Consider the following 6,291-nt stretch of genomic DNA (forward strand, 5'->3'; position numbering starts at 1 on the left):
TTTCCTTCCACTGAGCATCATATCAAGACCTCTCCTTGCCAGGCTTCACTGTGGGAAGCCCCACCGCCACCGCACCCTCAATTGTCTCTGTGTCACTAACCTGCAGATCTTCAGGGCCCAGAGACCTCTCCAACTGGGGTTCAAGCAAACACTGCCAATCCAGGAGGACACACACAAGCTGCTGGAATCACCCTCAGGGGGGCTGGCATTTCCCCAAGGGCTGTGGGCTTCTGGTGAGCCTCTGAAGCTAGGTTCTCTGCACGTGCACTGCCTACAGATGGCCCCAGCTCCCAGGACAGGCTCAGGGCGTGCAACCTTTTTGTTATCAAATGTGTGAAAGCAGGAAAGAGAAATAATGATGGTTCGCGTCCATTGAACATGTGTTTAAGCACAAAACGCTACTCCAGACATGATGACCAACTCCTCCTAATTTCCCCAGAACTTTCCCAGATTTTGAAACTCCAAGTCTCTCTGCCTGGGACCCCCCGCCCCCAACACCACACACACACACACACACAGTCCCAGGGAAAGCAGAATGGTCAGTCACCCTGGATCTAGATTAACTTGTTTAATCTTCTAACAACCTGTGAGGTTGGCATTATTATGAACCCTCTTTAGCAGGAAACTAGAGGGAAAGACAATCCTTGGCTGCTCTGGGAGCCCACAAATTGTTCATGGCCAGGTAAGAGGTCAGAGGCAGGTACCTACAGCCCAGTAATTGTGTCCAGACCCTATGTCTAACAAGAGTCTAGGCTTGCAGCAACATGCATGGACGTAGAGAGTGTCATACTGAGTGAAGTGAGTCAGACAGAGAAGGAGAAATATTGTATGACAGCCCTTATATGAGCAATCTAAAAAGAAATGATAACACAGGGACTGCCTGCGACTCTGCACTCCCAAAGCAGGGGGCCTGGGTTCGATCCCTGATCAGGGAACTAGATCCCATATGCCACAATTAAGAGTTTGGGGAAAAAAAAAAGAGTTTGCATGCCAAGAACAAAGAACCCACAGGCCAAAACTAAGAGCCAATGCAGCCAGATAAATACATATTTTAAAAAATAAAAAGGAATGATACAAATAAACTTCCATACAAAACAGAAACAGACTCACACTTCAAAAACGAGATTATGGTTGCCGGGGTAAGAAAGGTTGGGAGAATTAGGGAGTTTGGGATGGACATGTACACACTGTTATATTTAAATGGATTAAACAACAAGGATCTACTGCATAGCAAGCGGAACTCTGCTCAGTGCTCTGTGGCAGCCTGGATGGGAGGGGAGTTTGGGGCAGAAAGGATACATGAATACGTATGGCTGAGTCCCTTCTCTGTTCATCCGAAACTATCATCACATCGTTTGTTAATCAGCTATACCCCAATACAAAATAAAAGGTTTTTTTTAAAAAAACTCCTAGGCTATCAATTCTTAGGTGTATGACCTTGGACCCTTTACTTTAGCAACTCTCAGCCTCAGTTTCTAAAATGAAGACAATTAGATTATTGCAAGAATTAATTAAATAGGCATAGTGCATGTGCTGGGCATGATACATGACACACCATTAATGCCAAATAAATGCTAGCTATTGTGATTAGGGTCACAGATTACAAACAAACGAGGCGGGAGGGGTGTAGGAGGGGAACAGAGAAAGTGCTAAGGCTATCCAGAGGAGGAAGTGCCTGAAAGCCTTTAAACTCTAGTAACCCTGGCTCTTCCCGGAGTCTGGCTGGAAAGAAAAGCCTGAGGGATGTTAGTTTTTCTTTCCTCACAATTTCTTAACTGGAATGCAAATGTATTTTGTATCACTGTTATCTTTTACAGGGTCGAGCCTACCTGCTAAGTCACTTCAGTCGTGTCCGACTCTTTGCGACCCCAGGGATTATAGCCCACTAGGCTCCTCTGTCCATGGGGATTCTCCAGGCAAGAACACTGGAGTGGGTTTGCCATGCCCTCCTCCAGGGCTTCTTCCTGACCCAGGGATTGAACCCGAGTCTCTTACGTCTCCTGCATTGGCAGGTGGGTTCTTTACCACTGGCACCACCTGGGAAGCCGCTTACAGGGTCTTACCCCTATAAATTCACTGTCCCCAGAGAACCCCAGTGAACTTTACACTTTTAAAATTATTTATTTATGTATTGTTTTTGGCCGTGCTAGGTCTTCATTGCTGCTCCTGAGCTTCTCATTGCGATGGCTTCTCTTGTAGAGTACGGGCTCTAGAGTACGTGGGTTTCAATAGTTGCAGAGTGTGGGTTCAGTAATTGTGGCCCAGCAGCATGTGGAATCTTCCCAGATCAGGGATCAAATCCATGTCCCCTGCCTTGGCAGGTGGATTATTAACCACTGGACCACCAGGGAAGTCCCCAGCCCCAGTGAACTTTAAATATAGCAGTGTGACCCTGGGCCAGTGGTTTAATCTCTCTGGGCCTTTGTTTCCTCATCTATAAAATGAGGACAAAGCACCTCCTTCTTAAGGTTGCTTGTGAGGATTAAATGAGTTAATGTCTAAAAAGGACTTAATAAGCACCTGGCATTTAGTAAGGGCTCAAAAACTAGCTACAATTATTACCATCATTAGCCATCAACAATTACTAGTGTCATTAGCCTTCAGTCAGTGACTTTCCACCATTCTTGAACTGCCTCCATGCCCAGATATCTAGACACCTGAACGGGCCTTTCCCTGTCTCCTTTCCCACCTCCCTCACCCTTTTCCTTCTGCTCCAGCTACACTGATTTCTTTTTTTGGTGCCTTGAACATGCAAATGAAATTCTTCTTTGCTCAGGTCCTTTGCCGTTGCTGTTCCCTCTGCCTCAAAGGCTTTTCCCTCTGATCTTCCCATGGTCTGGCCCCTTGTACTTTTGGTCTCAGCTTAAATGACCCTTCTTCAGAGACGCCTTCCCTGACTACTTAGCAGTTACCTCTCAATTGCAATAGCCTTTTTTTTTTTCTTTTTAGCCTTTTTTTAGTTGCAGCATATGAACTCAGTTGTGGCATGTGGGATCCAGTTCCCTGACCAGGGATCAAACCTGGGGTCCCTGCATTGGGAGCACAGAGTCCTAGCCACTGGACCGCCACGGAAGTCCCTGGTTTCTTTCTTTATAGATCTTTTTCTAATTTAATATTGGTTTGTTGTCTGTCTCTGTGAGAGCTGGGATCTTCTTTGCCCAGCGCTAGAACAGCGCCTGGTACAGATTAGGTTGTTGTTTAGTCGCTAAGTCGTGTCCAACTCTTTTCGACCCCATAGATTGTAGCCTGCCAGAATCCCCGTCCATGAGATTTTCCAGGCAAGAATACTGGAGTGAGTTGACATTTCCTTCTTCAGGGGATCTTCCCCACCCAGGGATCAAACCCGCGTCTCCTGCATTGGCAGGCAGATTTTTTTTTTTACCACTGAGCCACCTGGGAAGCCCACAGATTGGGTGCTGAGTATGTATTTGCTGAGTAACTGGACTGGTTTGGGAGCACTTGAGTATCCCTGGGGAGCAGGCGATACCTGTGCTGCCCCTTGTGAGTCACAGTTTAACTGACTCTAAACACAGCCTCGACCTGGGCTGGGGGACATGAAGGTCACCTCTGACCTTGATTCCAGGGACTTGCCTACTCAGCCTGATCCCCTCTGTCACCCTTTGTCCCACAACTTGTGCCCCCAACCCTCTCACAGCAGAATGAAGTTGGCAAACATCCAGCCCAAATGGAGTTCTTTTTACTTTTTTTTTTTTTTTAATTTATTTATTTGGCCACACTGTGCCTTAGTTGAAGCATGCAGGAGCTAGTTCCCTGACCAGGGATCAAACCCCGGGGGCCCCTGCCCTGGGAGCATGGAGTCTTAGCCATTAGGTCACCAGGGAAGTTCCCCACTCGGAGTTTTGGCAGCCTTCCCGAGTCCTCACCACTTGGCTTGAGAGATGGAGTGATCAGAATCCCCAGTCCCTTTCTACTTTCACTTCTGTCTTTGAAATGATAAGAAAAGCCTTCCCAGCATTCAAAGTGACAGGAAAGAAATGGTTTCCCAGACTTTATTTTACCCCCAGCACACTGATAATGCAAAACGCCGGTGCTTTGGATCCAGGCCAACCTGGTTCAGATCCTGCTTCAGCCACTTTCTAAAGCAGAGGTCAGCAAGGCTTTCCTGTAAAGGGCCAGACAGTACATATTTCAGGCTTTGTAGATCCTTTAATCTCTGTCATAGCTCCACTCTGCTACTGTAGCATAAGAGGAGCCATACACAGTCCTTTAAGGAAGAGGCTGCTTGTTGGACTGGGCCCACGGGCTGTAGTTTGCCTACTCCTGTTCTAGAGTGAAAATTAAAAAGTAAATCTCTTGGGACTTTCCTGGCAGTCCAGTGGTTGAGGCTTTGCCTTCCAGTAAAGGGGTTGTGGGTTTAATTCCCTCTCTCATCATCCGCCTCTCTCTCATGAAGCCTGTAGGCTCTGTGTCCCCCTGCTGCTCGGTGAGGCTGTGCTTGGGGAGCTAAGATCTCACATCCCTCATGGCCATAAAAACCCCAACCATGAAACAGAAGCCATATTGCAACAAATTTAATAGACATGGTTCATATTTTTTAAAATTTTTAAAGAAAAAAAATTAAGCTTTTCTCGATCCTCAGTTTCCACATCTGTAAAATGGGGGTGATTTAGTACCTGCCTCCCCCTGCCAGGTGGCAGTGACATTTTAATATCATAAAGTATATCGAGTGCTAAATCTAGCACTTGGCCTACAGAAGGGCTGAATAAATGTCTCTGGTTACTAGTATTAAGCAGTTGTTTAACAAACAAAAAGTGCTTGGCAAATAGGAACTCACTTGAACCTCAAAACATCCTACAAAAGAGCTATCAGCATACCCCCTTAACAGATGTGGAAACAGAGGTCTAGAGAGGGGAAGTAATTAGCTCGAGTCAGTCTGGCTCCAGAGCCCACGCTCTTCACTCCTTCGGCCTGTCATCTTTCTTTCTTTTTTTAAATGTTTATTTATTTGGCTGCTCTGGGTCTTAGGTGTGGCATGCAGGCTCTTTGATTTCAGCACTCGAACTCCTAGTTGTGGCATGTGGGATCTAGCTCCCTGACCAGGGATCAGACCCCGGGCCCCCTGCCTTGGGAGAGTGGCATCCTAGCTCCTGGACCACCAGGGAAGCCCTTGTCCTCTTTCTTTTGAATGATCCCCTTTAATCCTCACAGCCACCCCTCGAATTAGCCAGTGTCCCTGTTTAGCAGACTGAGATACTGAGGTACAGCAGGAGGAAGTAACTGGTCTTAGTCAATAAACACAGGCTCCACTGACCACAGGACACCAAGTTGGATTTCTGCCCAAGAAGTCAACAGAAGGGGAGTTGGGCTCCCCCCTCCCTCTCCCTGTCTCCAGCTGTGTTGTCTTTGGATACTTTCATGGCTTGGAGAAGCTGCGTGCGGTCAGCCCATCTCTCCTCGTGACCTTTCCCCTACCCGGCAACGCCCACCCAAGCAATCATCCGCCTCTCTCTCATGAACCCTGTAGGCTCTGTGCCCCCCGCTGCTCGGTGAGGCTGTGCCTGGGACTGTGTGAGGGGGGCCAGTTGGAATGAGGGGAGGGGTGTGTGGTGGGCGGTGGGGAGGGGGCACAGATGTCACATCAGGAAACCCTGATTACATCTCTCCAAACCACCTGTTTCCAGAATGTAGCTGGGCAGAACTGCCCCCATGGGGGCCAGACATTTCCCAAATGGACAGAGAGACAGGACGGACCAGGGCTTTAAGGGTTCAGCCAGGGTGGAGCTGTTGACTGCTTCTGTGGCTTCTAAAGTTGGAAGACTTAGTCTTTCAATTTCTCCTTTTCTGTCCCATTTCCTCCTTTTTTCGGGTTAGGGAGCCGGCCACGTGGTCCTCGAAGGCCCTTCCAGGTTTGAAATTCGAGGATTCTAAGGCTTCTTGCGGAGTGCTGTAGCCCTGGCTTCTGGGTCCTCTGCAGGAGGAGCAGGGTTTGATCTCTGGTCAGGGAACTAAGATCCTGCAAGCTGTGCGGTCCAGCCAAAATATATATAAGCATCATCCATGCCCTCACTTTTCTCCTGGTACCTCTCCAGCTCAGCTCTGACGTTGGCCTCAGGCAGCTCATTCATTCCCTCTGATTTCTTCTTTGTTTTCTTCCTGCTCTACCTTCCTTTCCAGGTTCTATGCCTCTTACAGCCTGTGAACTGACTGACTCACGGGGCCTCTCTCTGATGGCCCTCTAAGCCTCCTGCCCTTGCTTGTGCTAGTCACCTAGCATGGGCTTTCTAGCCGCTACGTGATTTGAGGACAGGGTGTAGGGTTTGCAGCAGTGCT

This window comes from Budorcas taxicolor, chromosome 13, assembly GCF_023091745.1.
Source record: "Budorcas taxicolor isolate Tak-1 chromosome 13, Takin1.1, whole genome shotgun sequence".
Lineage (NCBI taxonomy): Eukaryota > Metazoa > Chordata > Mammalia > Artiodactyla > Bovidae > Budorcas > Budorcas taxicolor.